We start from the raw sequence: 19160 nt of genomic DNA, 5'->3' as shown, positions 1-19160 counted from the left end.
TTAGACATTCATCGGGTGTGCATGACAGTTCATCAAACACCCGAATGGTGTTATCAAGCTAGAACTCGGCCCTTTCGGCATCATCAGTAACTATGGCCCTGAACTCCTCGGCCCCGCGCTTCCTAATCAAGTCTACAGGTGGCTTACTCAGCCTCACAGGATCGAATCGATGGCATTACGGGCTCTTGGGGTGGATTATTCAAATTCGGAATTTTGGACAGCCGGATTGGTTCGGGCATATTATGCGACCCACTCATTCATCATGGTAAAGAAGGCTTGTTTAGCCCCCTCACCTTGATTATTCGCAGATGACTGAGGTTCAACAGGCGGCGTCCCTTGTGCAGGAGCAGCCGCTACACTTTCAACGTCATCCGCGAAGGTTCTCTCTACACCGGGATCTATTTACTAATCAAAACAAAAATTTTAACCGTCAGAAGTCATCACACATTTAAACATTAACATTAAGGCATGTATAGCTAGACTCATACGCGCTATGGTAGTCCTAGAACTGACTAAACCATAGCTCTGATACCAATTAAATTGTAACACCCCGAACCCGAGACCGTCGCCGGAGTCGAACACGAGGTGTTAACAGACTTCAAACCACTTATTAAAAATTTCCCAGACAAGCTGCCAATCTGCGCACTAGTCGCTTCAAAAATCATATCTTGAGTTCTGAAACTCAAAATCCAGTTCCGTAAACTTTCCCGAGAACTAGACTCCTATATCTATATGGTAGAATTTTTGTAGAATTTTTGGTTGGGCCAATTGGTACAGTTTATTAGTTAAAGTCACCCCTGTTTCAGGGTTTGACTACTCTGACCCTCATGCATTACGACTTAGATATTTCCCTTTACAGAGCTTCAATGCTTATGCCGATTGTTTCTAATGAAACTAGACTCAAAAGGGAATCTATACATATAAGGAATGACTTCTAATTGTCTCTGATTAATTTATGGTGAATTTCTAAAGTCGGAACAGGGGATCCAGAATTCGCTCTGGCCCTGTTTCACAAGAGTTTAATTATCTCCTAACATACAGCTCATATGTTCGTTTCGTTTCTTCCATATGAGAATAGACTCATCAAGCTTCGATTACATAATTTATTCGTTATTTAATTCCATTCCTACTATTTTTAGTGATTTTTCAATCTCACATCACTGCTGCCACCAGCATCTGTTACTAAAGCAAACTATGCCTATTTTGTGATTTTTCCTTAATCTAACTAATAATTCATCATACATATCATGAATTTAACACGAGAATAATCAGCCATGACAACATTATCAAACCAATTTTACTAAGACTTATGACGAAGTATCATAGGACCAAAATTCAACTTAATATTTATGCCATTTTCGCATGGCTAAAGTTTACATACCAAAGTTCAACAAAACATAATAGCCTATACATGCGAAATGTTCTCCTAGACCAACTAAGAAGAAGATACCCCAAAAAGTTGCAATCCGGTGTGATGACTTAGATGACGGTCCGAGCACGCAAAAAGACGAGTCCAAGGAACCTAAAATAGGTGACAAGCAAACACCGAATGAGTATATAACTCAGTAAGTCATAAGCAATGCACTACCATCCATTAATAACATTATCACAAGAGGAAACAAAATGGAACGAGGCTAATTACTCCATCCAAACCGAACTATACCATAGTTCCTTAGACCTTCGGTTCAATCTCATACCAAGTTACACATTCACATTCCATATACTAATCAATAGGATATTTGAGGCATTTTATACATCATTTTGTTTTCGTTACAATCATACAACTAAATGACCTTTCACTTATTCCACGATAATTCTTATGTACGTGACTTCAATTAAAATTGTCACATAGGTTCAAAACTTACCAAGCTCAACTCCAAATATAGACATAGCGCCTATTAGCCATGAACTCAAGGTACTTACCCGATCCGCTGTCCGTGATCAACTCAATAATGTCGCACACTCAGTGTCAATAGTGATTCAAAAACATATAGTGAGTCCGCACACTTAGTGCTATATATTCAACTCGCACACTTAGTGCTATATAATCAACTCGCACACTTAGTGCTATATAATCAAACTCGCACACTTAGTGCTGTACAAATTTTAAACCCGCACACTTAGTGCCAATCTCGTGATCATAAATGTTTATACCCGCACACTTAGTGCCGAAATCAACAACTCAATACATCTCACCTCTTTTCTTTTCATTCAATACTTTCATCACCACATACATACATGTATATAAATTTATTATTCCTTTCGGCATAATTACATAGACATTATGTCTATTTAAATCAATACAAAATATATGCTTAGTGACTTACCTTGTGTTGGGTAAAATAGTTCCAAGTCGGCTACTCGATGACCTTCGTCTTTCCCTTGCTTGATTCTCCTCCTTTAACTCCTTGAGCTTAATCAATAAATCAACTAGTTTAACCATCTTGCTAAACATTCATAATTCAATTACACATGCATATGTATGTTTGTATATTCGCAACCATCCTCACTAATTACCCATTTAGTCGATTATACACATAATTAAAGGTAACATCACTGACAGGCATACTTATGTATATTTATATATATATACACTTCCAAATGGGCATCACAATTAGATTTAACACCACCTTCATACTCAATTAGATGGTCGAATGTATGTATATATATACAATGTCAACTATAACATCTTTTAAACACCTAATTTCATCTCATGAACACTTAATCAAATTTTCCTAATCTAGCATATATTTTCACATCTATTTGTAACATCATGTAAATTCACATATAACTACATTTCTTAAGTTCTACATCTTAATGCCCATTATAGCCACTCCCATGGTCTAAATCTAACAATCGACAACACCTACCTTTTCACTATGTTAGCCGAATACTCATTCTCTTCTTAGTCCTAAATTCGGCACTTCCAACAAATTAGCTTAAAAATTCCAACTTTCATGCTAACATCCCAAGCAACTTAACACATCCATATAACTAGCATGCTAATAGCATCAAGGAATCAAACAAAATTTTTAGGCTCCTTAGCCAAATTCTAACTCTCCATCAACCCCAAATCCAACCATGAGATAGATAGAATTTAGACTCATCACCCAAAGGTTGTATATACTTCCAAAGATACCCTTGAACATACCTTAATCTAGAGGACCACCTTGGTGAATCTTCCTTCTTCCCTTCCTCTAGTTACGGCAATTGCAAAAGAAAGAAAACATGAACACTCCTTCTTCTTCTCAAGTCACGGCAATGGAGAAGAGAGATGAGCATTTTTTCTTTTCCTTCTTTACTAACATTATTTTATTTCCAATAACCCAATTTCTTATTATAATACCTAATTAAACATATGTATTGCCCATCAACATTCCATCTTGGCGGCCACTATAAAGAAATTGGGCAACTTGACATGCAAGTCCACCTTTGTGTTAACATGCACTAATAAGCCATTTAAAATTAGCCTATCATATTTCACTATGTCTCATATTGATCCCTATTTAATAATTTCTCATGCAATTGGCAAAATTAGAGAATGAAACTTCCACATACTCATGTACACACATAATAAGCATAGAATATAGCAATTAATTATTTTTTTATGACTCGGTTTTGTGGTCCCGAAACCATTTTCCGACTAGGGTCACACTAGGGCTGTCACAACCAATTCAAAAATTCAAGCATTAGCTAGTATTTGAAGCAACGATCTCAAAAAAGTAAAAATTATTAAAACCCGAACAAAATCCATACCTTAATTAAAGAAAACCAAGGCCGAACCTAGCTTTCTCTTTTTCTTTCTTTTTCTTTTTTAGTTTCGATCAATAGATGAACAACATGCATGGCCATTTTAATTTTTTTTGTTTTATTATATTATCATTTATTAACTTAATTACCTTATTAACCTTAATGAAATAATATAAAAGTTTTAAAATGGTTGTCCACTACCGTCCATGCTATTATTTAATGGCCTACTTTCATTTCAAGGCCTCCACATTAAAAAGAACACAACAATTTAGCACTTTAACAAATAGCAAATCATTTTTGCATTTTACGCGATTAAGTCCTTTTATCAAATCGAGCACACAAACAATAAAATTTTCACACGAAACTTTCACACATATCAATTAACATACTATAAACACCAAAAATAATATTAAAATAATTTTATGACTTCAGATTTATGGTTTCAAAACTATTGTTCCAATTTAGCTAAAACTGGGCTGTTACATGTGGGCCCACACCGGCAAGCCACACGGGCATGTGGGCCCATATTTTTTAAATTTTCCCTAGGGTTGCACGGGTTGTTCCGATCAACTGTGGGCCTATCATAGGGTTGGTAAGGGCTAACCAACCCTTAGATTATGTGATCTGATATTCTGATAGTTTGCTCTGAGTAGGACACTGTTATGCTTGTCTGATTATTCTGCTATATATATCTAATATATGTATGCGAGCATGTTAAGCATGATATTTCTATATCTGTATTCTGTAATTATGTTTGGGGTGGAGATTGTATACGTGGAGGAAGTGTTCTGTATGGCGACCTACACCTATATTCTAGCAGCTTGGCTGCATATTATCTGATACGTGTCGTAATGACACATATGGTGTGTAGGGATAGGTGGGTGTTTTTAACCCCAGATGTTGTCATAGGATGGTCAGAGTTGGTGTGTAGAGGATGGGGGTAGGATTCTGTATATCTGTTTTGCGTATCTTATTATGTTATTTGTATCTGTAAAGGACTTAAGTTCGAATTTGAATACTACTGTATATGTGATTTCTGTATGATTAGCATGTCTATATCTATTGGGTTATACACTGAGTTTATGAAAACTCACTTTTGTCTATCTGTTTTGTTTAAGTAATCCACAGATGTAGGCGGATCGGTGCAGCGGAGTCTTGTAGTGACCACTAGACTATGATCAGACTTTAAATAAAGGTTTTTAATTTACTTTAAGGATTATTTCTAGAGTTTTGTAATAATTGGACTCTCTGGACTGTTTGGTTAAATTTTGGGATTTGGATTTTCGTTTTAACACTTTATTTGCGACGGTTATCTAAAAACATTTTTTTTACTAGAACAAAGGTTTTCCCAAAAATATGAACGGGATTTTCAAATGTAACACTTTCTATGACTTCCGCTGTAAATTAGGCTTTGGCAAATAAATGAATTAAATAACACTTTCGATAGTAGATATTAATGAATATGAGTTGTAAAACTTGAATGATTTGTCGAAACGACTCAGTTTTCAAAACCCTTATTTGTGACACCTCCAGATTCAGACATAACGTTTAGGCCGGGTTTGAGGTGTTACAAATTTAATAAAAGTAGTAGTGATGAGAAGTAAATCATAAGTTATGATGTATGTAGATTATAAGATTTCAAATGAGGAGGGAGGATGTAAATGAATTCATATGTTAGTAATATGTGAGCTTAAAGGATTAAATTGAATAATAATCAAAAGTATAATGTTTTGTATATTCAAATTATTTTATGATACATACCAATATATGTTCAGTGATATAAGTATTAAAGTGATTAAATTGGGAACATTAATTTTTTGAGGAACATGGTCAGCGCTGAAACTTTGTTCGATGATCGGATTAGCGAGGGAGAAGATCCACCGCTGATCGTAATACCAAAAAAGTTCGATTCAAAGATGGATGTGATGACTCTCTGACAAATATGGTGGTTGACTCGTCCCCGGTAAGCGGAGTTTCATGAAAAGATAAACTATTGGAAGGCTTGGCTCCGAACTTTCTTGATGGTGCTGGTAATTTCGATTTAGAGTTTGAAGAAGGGGATATTCGTAGATTCAACCTTAATGGTATTCCTACCATTGACTTCTCGGATTGCATTACCAAAATCTTGATCAAAAGAATGGAGCTCATCGTGGTGGTCAAGTTGCTTGGACGCAATATATGCTATGAGGCTCTTTGTACCTGTATCAATAGTCTCTGGAAACCTACACAATCCTTTCGCCTAATGGATGTTGCTAATGGATATTAGCTTGTTTGTTTCTAGTGTCAGGTCGACTATGATGTGGCGCTAACACCAGGTCCCTAGATTGTTTGGACACTATCTCACGGTCCAACCGTGGTCAATGGATTTCGACCCGTCCAGACTATTCCCCTATGGTGTGTTAGCTTGGATCCACTTTCCGGGTCTACCAGGATTCCTGTACCAGAAAAGATCTTAAAGGAAATTGGAAGTTTGGTTGAAGTGATTAAACTGGATATTAAAATAGATAACCGAGAGAGAGGCCAATTCACCTGAATGGCTGTTTTCGTAGATTTAGAAAAATCACTTACCTCTCAAGTGTTCGTCAATGGTTGACTCCAATGTGTGGAATTTGAGGCCTTATTCGAGTTATGTTTCTCTTGTGGTAAGTATGGAAACCTTAAAAATTTATGTCCCTCTTCTTTGACAGGTCAGAGCGGTCATGACGATATAGAAATTCCAAGAAATTCGTTGAACGGTGAAATAGCTTCGGCAATGAAGGGAGATGCTTTTCCGATGGTAGGTAAACCCTTTGGCCCGTAGATGTTGTTGAGTGCAAATCTCGGCGCAAACAGGAAGGGATTCGTGGATAAAAAAAGAAAAACTCAGATGGAAATCGGGTGGGTTCCCGATTTGGAAAGTTATCTTCAATGGCTCCTAAATCCCTAACGCCAGATTCGGAAGCACCTTCTAAGGAGCCTGAAATGACTGGGTTTATTCAAAGGGTTTTTATTAAGAAACTTAAAAGCAAAGAATAGGTCAAAGGTCTGGGGCGGTGGCTGTGTTTAATTTAGGTGAAGGTTTTTCAGGCTCTGTTGTTGAAGGTGGGCCAGGCCCAATTTCTTGGTCTTTGGGGGACACTAATGTGAGACATGAGTCGGGACTAATAGCTTGTCTGTCGCCAAGGATTAGGGAAGTGAATTTTGATAATTCTGGGCCACATTCGGCTGATAATTCTGGGCCACATTCGATATATAATTCTGAGCCACATTTGGCAGATAATTTTGAGCCACATTCGACTATGGTCCTTACACAAATGGGTATTGGGGCTGCAGATCGTTTTGAATCACAGAGGGCTGTGGGCTAGTTTTTAAAGGCCATTAACGTGGGCTTAGAAGGAGCAACGGGTAATAGCAAAAAAACCCTATAATTCCTATTCCCTTTTCAAATAATAAGGCTACCTCTATACACTTGAATCCTACTTTTGAAAAACATCCTGTGGCTAAAGTGGGTGTAACTTCTAATGCTCTAGACCCCAAAAAGTATATTGTTGTTACTTTCCAAGAAAAATGGATAATAAATCCAAATCAAAGGCACGTTTAAACTCCTCAAATATTCCTAAATGGCATAGTGTTGAGAGCAGAAAAAGAAATGGACTTAGTGGGAAATCTTTATTTAAATCTATTCGTGGGCATGGGGGAAAATTCAAACCGGCCAGTAGTTCACAAGTCTCTCTCCCCAAAGCTATGGGCTCTATGGCAGAGCTCATTAGTGTGCAAGCTAAAATTTCTGCAGATAAATTGAACGTCAAATCTGACAGTGTCTGAGCTCCTTTACGAGATTAGTTTTTTTCTTATATTTATTTTATTTATGAATTATACTATCTTTTCTTGGAATTTTCAGGAATGTACAAGTTCTAAATTTGTTAGAGTTTTTCGGGGTTATAATTAGGAACATAGACCAGATTTGATCAGCCTTTTAGAAATTAGGGTCAGTGGGGAGAAAGAAAATTTGGTTATTACGAAGCTTAGTTTTCACAATTCTCATCGTGCGGAAGCAGTCAGTTTTTCAAGAGGTATCTAGATTGGGTGGAGGGATTCGGTTAGTGTAGAGGTGCTCTAAAGTCATCCCCAATTTGTCTTAGCCGAAGTTAGTGATAGCTTTTTTTGGCATCCTCTTCTGGTTTCCTTTGTGTATGGTAGTCATAATAGCCAGAAAAGGAAACACCTTTGGGAGGCTTTGCAAAGTTCTGTTCTTTAGATGGGTCTCCATGGGTAGCGATTGGTGACTTTAATGCCATAGTCGCATCTAGTGAGAAAAAAAAGGACGAGTTCTTGGGAAAATGTGTCCTTTCTTTGGTAATTTTATGGATTCTGCCCAACTTCATGATTTAGGCTTCTGGGGGCCACAGTTCACTTGGCAAAAAGAGGGGATTGTTGAGCGCTTGGACAAGGCTATATGCAATATTGCTTGGAACACAAATTTTCTGAACTCAATGGTGACCCATTTACCTCAGCTTAAATCTGACCACAAGCATCTTAAATTGTCTCTTTTTCCTAATGCCTATTCTTTACAAGGGTGCCCGTTCATATTTCTAGCTGGTTGGATTGAGCACCCTTATTTTTAGAATTTGTTAAAGAGAATTGGAAGATGTCTGTAAGCATGTCGTCCCTTCATTCTAAGTTCACTGATCAAGTTAAGATCTGGAAGAAAGAGGTTTATGGCCATATTTTACTCGTAAAAAATTTCCTGTATCGTAAACTGGAGCATATTGAGATTGAACGTGATAGAACTAACTTGGAGTTTTTTAAGCAAGTCGAGATGGATGTGAGAGAATAACTAGAGAATGTGCTTCATCATGAAGAGATTCTTTGGCAACAAAAAGCGCGTTGTGATTGGTTGGTTTTGGGGGATTGCAACACAAAATTCTTTCACTCAAGCACATTGAGAAGACGTAAACAGAATAGAATTACTGCTTTAAAGAATGGTTTAGGGGAGTGGATTATGGATGACGATCAACTGAAGCTTGAAGCAATTAATTTCTATTCTAATCTGTATGGCGAGCATCCTGGGCTAAGGAGAGATTTCCCTTCTGTTGCTTTTCTGTGTCTTAAAGATAAGGATTTTAATACCCTCAACAGACAAGTGTCGGATGAGGAAATTAAAGACGCTCTTTTTGATATGGCACCCTTGAAGGCTTTTGGGAGTGATGGTTTTCATGCCCTATTTTATCACAGCCAATGGGACCATGTCGGTATCTTGATTGGTGCATAGGTTAAAGAGGCCTTTGCAGGAAAACACATTGATTCGGAGTTAAATAATTCACTTATTGTGCTTATCCCTAAAACTCAGAATCCTATAGATTTCTCTCAATTCCAACCAATCAGCTTATGTTCTGTTCTTTATAAGCTGGTCATGAAGATTATTGCCAACTGATTTAAAGTGGTCTTTCCAAGGCTCTTAGCTCCCGAGCAAGTTGGTTTTGTTGTAGGACGGAATATCACTGATAACATTATCATTGCTCAAGAGGTCATTCACTCCATGAGAGGTATGCGAAAAATAGGAAATGGATGGCCATCAAAATCGACCTAGAAAAAGCCTTTGATCGAGTATGGTGGTATTTCATTGAGGCGTGACTCCAAACTATATTTATTCCTATTTTCTTACGAAATTTTATTATGTCTGCAATTTCTAGTTCCACTATGCAGGTCTTGTGGAATGGTGTCCCAACCTAGAAATTTCGACCAGCTAGGGGCATTCGTCAGAGATGTCTTTTATCTCCCTATCTGTTTATTCTTTGCATAGAGTGGCTAGGTCATAGTATCTGCAAAGCTATCAATGTGGGTAATTGGTCTTCTATTAGGCTTTCCCGTGGTGGCCCATCGTTATCCCATCTTTTCTTTGCCGATGACTTGATTCTTTTTGGTCATGCTGATGAAAATCAAGCCCGGGTCATTAAAACTATTTTAGATGAGTTTTGTAACTATTTGGGTCATCAAATTAATTCACAAAATAATATTTTTTCTCAAAAGGTGTGGATGACGTCTTAGGGGAGCGTATTAATAATTTTTTTAGTTTTCAGAAAGTTACTAATTTAGGCCATTATCTTGGAGTTCCACCTTTTCATGACAAAGTCACCAACAGTACCTTGAATTTTGTGGTGGAAAAGGTGCATAATAAATTGTCAAGTTGGGATGCCAATTAGCTTTCTTTAGCTTGAAGGGTTACTTTGGCGCAATCTATTCTTCTCTCGATTCCAAGCTATTTCATGCAAACAATGATGATTCCCAAAGATGTCTGTGATGAGATTGAGCGCATAGTTCAAAAATTTGTCTGGGGAGTTCATAATGGAAGCTCAAAAATGACCCTAGTTAGCTGGGATTCGGTGTGCCAACCTAAGTCTCACGGAGGTCTTGGTCTCAAACGGCTGAAGGACCACAATACCTCTTTCATGATTGAGGTTGGTTTGAAAATTATTTCTAATACTAATTCCCTCTAGGTTTAGGTATTTAGGTCAAAACATATAATTCCTAGCGGTTTACCAGATGACTTGTTAAGGAGTCAGTTTTCATTTTTATGAAGATCCATTTCTAAGGTGTGGCCCCTCATTCGTGAGAACTTAATCTGGTAAGTCGGAGACAGAAATAACATCATGTGCTAGCACAACCCCTGGATTCCCAATTGTGGTATCTTATTCATGTTTATTCCTTATTCTGCTAACCTTTTTCCAGATTGTTCTCTTAATAGCATGGTTACTAGTGATGGCTCTTGAAAGTTGGATCTTTTTAGACCTTGGGTTTCTGAGGAGATCATCAACAAAATAATAAGCATTCCACCACCTCATCCTTCGTCAGGTCCTGATAGGATTATCTGGGGAACTACCTCGACTAGCTTTTTCTCTCTCAAAAGCGCTTATGAGAAGATTTGAGAAGGCACTTTCAACTTAAAAGAGTGGCTCTGAGAAATACCATGAAAGTTTCATGGCCCTCATCAGATTCGTTTTTTTCATCTAGCTGGCTCTAAAACAATGTCTCTTAACAAATGCTGAGAGGGTAAGACGAGGCTTCGAGAGTAGCAGTGCATGTAGCCTTTGTGGAAATGATTATGAGGATGTTTTGCATATACTCAGAGATTGTAATGTTGCTAGAGCCATTTGGGATAAGCTTATCCCACAGTAAGATCATTCTGCTTTTTATTCTGGATCTCTTCTTGATAAGATGAGGAACAATCTTCAGAGCCATTCTTCTTCTTGGGGTGGAATCATTTGGCCATGTCTTTTTGGGATTATAGTGTAGCGTATTTGGAAAAATCAAAACCTGTTCATTTTCCAAGGTATTACATGGGGTGCTGACGAAATTATTAAAATCTCTTACAGTTGGGCGAGATAATATTCCTCTACCTCAATGATTTCATCTTATATAGGACGAAGTTATCTTCATCTTTGGCCCTTACCTAACAGTTAGGTGAGTCTGAGCACAGATGGCTCGGTGAGGTTTGATGAAGGCTTCACTATAGATGGTGGTTGTGTGAGAGATCATAAGGGTGAATGGATTATTGGGTTCACCAAATACTTGGGCAATTGCACTATTTTAGAGGCAGAGCTCTGGGGAATACTTAATGGGCTAAATCTTATTCTGGATTGGTGTTTCAAGAAAATCATAATCCAAACTGATAGTATTGAAGCTATTAATGTCATCCTGGAGGATTCTTCAAAGAACTTTAGCTTTGCTTTGGTTAGGAAAATTCATCTTATCTTGAGGAAGATAGAGCAGTGGAAAATTCAATTTATTCCTCGCGAGGAAAATTTAATTACTGACAGCTGGCTAAGTCAGTTCATACTAGGAGCCTAGGTTTAAGATTGTTTGAAGAGCCTCCTTTGAGTGTCTAATTTTTCTCCTTTGTATATTTTTATTCACCAAAAATAAAAGTGATTAAATTGGTGTTAAGAGTAATAGTAAGTGAAAGTGTTTAATTTATGTAAAATGAGTTAAATCCCTGAATAATCCATGAATTGCACGAGAAATGATTAAGAAATCTCAAATGTGAATGGAATATAAGAGTGCATTTGAATTGTGGATAATGAAATAATAGTAACTTACATAATCAAACTATGGAAGAGCAAATTTTTTCACTAAAACTGTTTTTACACAGTTGGTAATTTAACTTTGAAAATTCACTAAAACTTAAAAAAATTGGGTTAAATGTTGAACCAAGTATAAAATTAAATATTAATAAATCCAATTTTGTATATAAGAAGTAGTTTAAGCAAAAATATTGTAGATTATGAGATAAATAAATTTAAGTGAGACAAGGTCAAATTGATTTCAGGTTCTCCTGACTTTGAGAAATCATTAAAAAAAATTGTACAAAAAGATTTAGGAGATGAAATTTATGCGTCTAAAATCTTAATGTGCCTATTTTCAAGAGAAACAAACAAAAACCTTATATGAGTTTGTTCTAAAGGGTAAATAATTGTTAGTGGAGAAGGGTTACAGCTGCCTAGCAACAGAATAAGGGAAAATTTGAAGAAAAGAAAATGTATTAATTGGCTTGCTTAAAAATTTTGGTTAAATTTTTTTATACAAGTAACAAGATGTCTAGTCTCGGGAATTTCAAACAAAATTTGATCATCAATCTCGAAGAATGGGATATGAATAATAATGTGACTATTTCATAGTGGACTGCTTTGTTATGAAATATTAGTATTAAAAGTTATATGAATTTAAGTGAAATTTAATGCGATAGGTCTAAAAGATTAGTGGAATATGAATGAATAATTTAAACTTTATTGAAGTGATTAACTCAAAAATGTAACATTTTTTATTCGGGTTTAAGTATAAACTCGGGTAAGAGGTGTGACACACTCGCTCTTCATTCATTGATGTTGCAAACTAAGTGACATGTCCTTCTTGCAATCTCCATAAGAACGAGGTTATTTTGATATGTCAAACTCAATGTTTAGAAAATAAAATCAAGGAGATAAGTTTGTGGGTTAGGGTGTACATATATAGTAGGGAATTTTGGATTTTTTTGTGAAAAATAAACAAGTAGGATGGTTATTTATAAGATTTATGGTTAGAGTTTCCTTATGAGTTTTAGATGAATCACCCATAGGTGTCAAGGCTTGTTTGAGTTTTTTATATTAAAAAAACCAGAGGGAAGTACTATTAGTAACGGTGAGCAAAACTCGATTAGATTAAAAAAATTAATTTTTTTAATTTCAAGTTTGAATCAACTCAAATAATTAATTTGATGAGTCAAGTTGAATTTTACAACTCAAATAATTTGAATAACTCGAATGATAAATTGATGTAAATATCCCTTACATCCCTAATAGTTTTGAAAATGTACAAATTAAAATAAAATTCACAATAATCTTCTAACATTCAAAATATTTACAAAACTTTATAAATATATATAAAGTAAAGAAAATTAAAGTTTATTAAAATTTATTAAAATCTTAAAACATGTAAAATTCTCATTTATAATTTTTTTAAAATTTCAAGTGATAAATTTGAGGTTTTAAATAAGTAAATAATTAAATCAAGTTTATGATAGTAATTTTCATTTTGTTTTAAAAGAGTTTTCAAATATTATATATATGCTATTTATTTTCTTTAATTTGAACTTTAATCATATTATAACAGATTTTTATATTACTTGTTAAAATTTTAATTTACATAAAATAAATTAATTCGACTTGACTCAAATTTCATTTCATACTACTCGATTTGAGAAAAATTTAAATTGAGTTAGGATGATAAAATAAGACTCATAAACTCGACTAACTCTAAAATTTTTTATTTGATTCAATTTTATTCAATCAAACACTCGCCCTTAATTATGGGATGAACTAAGAAATTGAATAGAACTTAATATTGAGGGGATTATGGGTGTTGAAGTCTATGTAAATATCAAGATTTCATCCCTTAATTCCTCTCTAATCTTGAAGGGTGTGAAAATCTTTCTCATTTAAACATAGATAACTCTAAAAAAACACATTTCGAGAAGTAATCTCAAAACAATTTGGGGAAGAAACATAATAGTTTAATAAAATTCCTTTTTAAGATGTAAAGTTTAGGGTTTAAGATTTTATAAAAAAATTAGATAACTATTTTATTGCACTAAGATAAAATTTATAAAAAATATATTAAATTAATTATTAAAATTATATTAATAATAAGTATTCATGAATTTTAATGTTTTAAATCATAGATAAAAAATTATGAAAAATTGTGTCCATCTTTTCTACAAGAATGGCAAACTCTCAAGAAATTCAAAACCCAAGAAAGACACAAATATGGAAACTTAATAGAATCTACAAGGCTTTGATAGGTTTTTTTTTTTTTTTATAGACAGGATTTGGGCAAAATAAGGTCAAAAATTCTATTCCTAAAACAATTAGGAAAGTAGGTTGGGTTTTTTTTATTAATTAGGGAAAAATGTTTTTTTTGGTTAGGGTGGATGCTGTGTGGAAAAAGCACGTTCTGTTGGGAATACTTTCGGCCGACGTGGCATCTTATAAGGTAAAAGTGCGCCATGTAGGACGCATTTTACTATAATGCACATTTTTGCCTTATAGTTAGCCACGTCAATAGCCTTCATTGTTTGTTGCAAACCTACTTTAAGTTCAATCATTAGACTGAAAAAATGTAGCCATTAGATAGAAATATGGAAAATCAAGATAAATTTATGATTTTTATCCTTGAGAATCATGTGATAACTTTTCAGTAAAATGCTTCTAATGAGAAACATTTTTTAAACTCTTGTAGTCTTTTCCATATTAGATAGTAGAGCCTTCCTATAAAATGGAAACCAAGAATCCCAGGAATAACTTTCTGATTTGAGTAGTCATGTTCGATCTTTTCCAGCATTTTGAAATATGTTTTATATTCAGTGGTAGAGTTTTTGTAACACCCCTATACCCGATCCGACCCTTGGAACCCGATATAGGAATATTACATATAGTGTCAAAGCAATCATGGCTAATCCCTAGGTGCTTTGAACATTAAACGATGAAATTTTCAATTAATCAATCTGATAATATTATTCTAGAAGTTTTGGAACTTTACCGATTAATCGAGTATGTTTAGAAATAAAGTCAATATGATTTTCAATCAATACAGGGGACAAGTATCGATACTAAAACATAAGGTATCGATACCTATATAAAAGTATTTATACCTCTGATGAATATAGATACCAAAATAGCATTCTGGAACTCCAAAATTTCAAGATATTAATGAAAGAATCGATACCTTAAGAATAGGTATTAGTAACTAGCGTTCAACATCGATAACAAAATTGCTTTTTGTTTTGAAATTTTTTTATTTTAAGACCCAGGTATCAATACCTTACCCAGGTATCTATAACTTGGATTAAACTAAGGCAAAAACAGTTGGAAAAACTGCTAAAAAACCCTTCATTGATTCAAAACAATCCAAAACTTCAAAACCAATTCAATTCACCTCAACCTCATTTAATTTCATCAAAATAGCCATATAATAACATCATATATGCATGCATATGTTAAACCCTTATAAATTCATTTCCAATACTAACAAAATATATCATTAGATCACCAAAATAATAAGATTTCCAAAGTTTGCATTTACTCCATCTAACATTCACCTAAACCAAGAACCTATGTACATGCCATACTAACCCCAAAATTCTTACATATAATCTTGTCACTTGGAGTGGTGATTAGATGGGATGCACTCGACCTCTATATTAGCCGACGGGATCTACTGTACATACGAGTTAGAAATTAACACAGTAAGTTTGTGAAGATTTAGTAAGTACTTCAAGATTTTTAAAATGCACTAATGATAAATTTAAATTATATTTATTATATAAACATATACTTCATATCAATTTAGTCCTTGAAGTTCAACAATTTTCAAAAATCGTGCTTACCATTATCGTAACATATTAATTAATAATAGCTAAATTACGATATTATAGCCCAATGTACACTAGCTGAACACTTAGGATATATGGATATGAATTGATAATGAATTTATTAATGCATATCATATATCAATAAGCACGATGTGCAAATAACAATAAGCACCAAAGTGTAAAATAATATTGATAAGCAACAAAGTGCAACATAATACGATAAGCGAGCTAATTTTCCTTAATGGCAGGCCATCTATATCCTAATAGTTTGGGACTCGTCTACTTGGGCTTTTCCTTTTATCAAACCTTTAAATTCATTCACTTGAAAAAAAATAATACAACTTTATATTTTTCACAATTTAGTCCTTATTACAATAATGAAATTAAAACTTGTAAATTTCTATTCACTTTCATCATATACAACAACTGAATTTTTACATTACTTATCTAAACCCACTTTCCACATACTCAAAATATGATAACATATTTTAATTTCTTTTGATTTAGTCCTTTTCTTTATCACCACAATTCATCATATAATGGTACACCAAAACCACAATTTATAATATTTACATTACTTACCTCTACTAAATACTTCTCATAACATCATTAATATAATACTTAAACTACTTATTTAACATAATTATCTAATTAACATAAATCAAACAAAATTAACTACTTAAAGTACTTACAACCAAAATTTAAGATGATTTGTTCCTTCCTTCCTACTTTTTAACCTTATCTTTTCTTTTCCTTTAATTTGGTCTTCAATCTTCTTCTTTTTTTTTTCAATACTTTATAAAAAACATATTATTAACATGCTAAACTCCAATCAAATAACTTTTCTATCCTACTTTGTTGAAATAAACATGTATGTAATGAAAGTTTTCATCATTTCTTACCTTACTACTTGATATCATCACTAAATCCCTAACTTTCTCCTTCTTTCTGTAGCTATGGAAACTCTTCTCATGAAATCAAGATGATTACTAGCTATATCTATGATTTTTAGCAAGAAAACACCAAAAAAATGGAAGAAGATGAGTTTGGAATGGCTAAAAATGGTTGAAAGGAACTAGATGGAATAAAAAGAAAAGAGTTTTGTGGAGTGAAATGGGGGGTGACGGTTGGGATATGTGAGAAAGGTGATGACTTTCATCTTTTCTCCACTCTTATACACTATTCTACTAAAAAAATCTTATGATTTTTATTTGAAAAAGGTCAAATTTCTAGCTAGTCCTTTCGCCTGTCATCTTTACACTTTGACCCTAATGGTTACATTTATAAATATCTTATTTAACTATTACTATTTTACCCTTAATCATCTTCAAAAGTCCATGTATGAATCATATTTTAATTTGACAACATTTCCTATTAGTTCTTCCTTGTTTTTCCATTATTTACATAAATTCTCATAACTTTCTAAATTCCTACTTCCACCCAACAATTTTTATACTCTTTCAATTTAGTCTAAGTTTCTACTTAAAATTTTCTATCTCAAAAATATTTTCTAATTTCCTATCGGGTCTAAGTACTTCCTAATTTAATACTCAAAATTTCTATTTAGTCAAATTTCAAAAATTCACTACTATTTCCTGACTCGATTCATCACTGTACCTAGCTTCAAGACAAAACATGCTTGTTACAAGTCTCCCTCTTTTAATAAAAATTTCATCCTTGAAATTTTACCTAATGTAAACAATTATGGATACTGCTGTCTCATTATCTCATCTGTTTCCCAGGTAGCCTCCTCTGTATTATGATGTCTCCATAAGACCTTTACCAATGAAACTCTTTTATTTCTCAATTCTTTAACCTCTCGAGCAAGTATCCTTATTAGTTATTCTTCATAAGTCAAATCCGGTTGAATCTCTATCACTTTTGATGTAATCACATGAGACAAATCAGATCAATATTTTTACAGCATAGATACATGAAACACATTATGAATTCTGTCCAAATCTGGTGGTAATACTAGTCGATATTCAACTGGACCAACCCACTCTAAAATCTCATATGATCCAATGAATCTTGGACTTAGTTTTCCTTTCTTCTCAAATCAAAGAACCTTTTTCCATCGTGAAACTTTCAAAAACACCTTTTCACCCACACTGTACTTGATGTCCTTGCTTTTAAGATCAACATAAAATTTTTGTCTATCGGAGGCTACCTTTAACCTATCCCTGATAATCTTTACTTTCTTTTTTGTTTCCTTGATCAAATCTGGACACACTACCTTATTTTCATTTAACTCTATCCAACACACCAAAGTTCTACACACCAAAGTTCTACATTTCCCCCATATAATGCCTTATACGGTGCCATTTGGATACTAGATTGATAATTGTTGTTGTAAGTGAATTCAACCAAAGGTAAATAGTTTTCTCAACTACCTTCGAACTCGATCATACAACTTGTCAACACGTCTTCTAAATTTTGAATTACCTATTTTGATTACCCATCCGTCTGAGGGTGGAATGTAGTACTGAAATTTAACCTTGTGCCTAAAGCTTCATGCAGTTTATCCCAGAACTTTGATGTAAACTGTGGATCTTTATAAAAAAATAATTGATGCTAGCACCCCATGCAACCTTACTATCTCATCTATATATAGCTTTGCATATTTTCCCATTAAATAATCACTCTATACTGGTAAGAAATGAGCAAATTTTGATAATCGATCAACTATCATCCAAATAGTGTCTTTCTTCTTCAACGAGAGTGGTAATTCGGTTACAAAATCTATTGTGATTATTTCCTATTTCCACTCTAGTATCATTGTCAGTTTTATCAGGCTCAATGGAACTTGATGCTCTGCTTTTACTTGTTTGCATGTTAAACATTTCGAAACATACTCAACTATGTATTGTTTCATTCTTTTCCACCAATAAAATGACTTCAAATCTTGGTACATCTTATTGCTTCCTAGATGTAATGCAAATTAAACATGAATAGCTTTAGAAAGGATACTTTACTTCAACTATTCTTGATTAGGTACATATAATCTACCCTAAAGTCTCAAAGTTCCTTTACTGTCTATCTCAAATCCACTATTCTTCCCATCCTCAAGTTGATTCTTAATCATCAACATATTTTCATATTCCTTCTGAGCATTTTTCACTCTTTGTAACAAAGTTGGCTTTATTCTTAATTTAACTATCAGCCCACTAGATGGTTTCATTTTCAAATAAACATTCATTGTTTTCAAAGTTGCCAAAGATTTCCTATTTAGAACATCTACTACTACATTTTTCTTATAGGGGTGGTAGTCAATTATGCAGTCATAGTCTTTCAAAAATTCAATCCAGCTTCTCCATCTCAAATTCAATTATTTCTATGTAAAAAAATACTTCAAACTCTTATGATCTGTGTAAATAAAGCACTTTTCCCTGTACAAGTAATGTCTCCAAATTTTTAATGCAAATACAACTACAACTAGTTTTAAATCACGCGTCAGATAATTCTTTTCATGCGGCTTCAATTGTCTGGATGCATAAGTAACTACTTTTATTTCTTGCATCAATACACA

General features: G+C 33.9%; 1 long non-coding RNA gene across 1 annotated transcript; it reads right to left on the bottom strand.

Moving 5' to 3' along the window:
- Positions 1 to 5448: 5448 nt before the first annotated feature.
- LOC128293440 (uncharacterized) lies at positions 5449 to 6860 on the bottom strand. Its single transcript, XR_008283628.1, has 2 exons — positions 6319 to 6860; positions 5449 to 6185 (listed from the first exon to the last, which is right to left on the bottom strand). It is a non-coding gene; the product is annotated as an uncharacterized LOC128293440 (long non-coding RNA).
- Between the last annotated feature and the right edge of the window lie 12300 nt (positions 6861 to 19160).

The sequence above is a fragment of the Gossypium arboreum genome, chromosome 1 (genome assembly GCF_025698485.1).
Source record: "Gossypium arboreum isolate Shixiya-1 chromosome 1, ASM2569848v2, whole genome shotgun sequence".
NCBI lineage: Eukaryota > Viridiplantae > Streptophyta > Magnoliopsida > Malvales > Malvaceae > Gossypium > Gossypium arboreum.
Note: the sequence above shows the minus strand (reverse complement) of the source record. Positions and strands in the feature narration are given on the sequence as shown.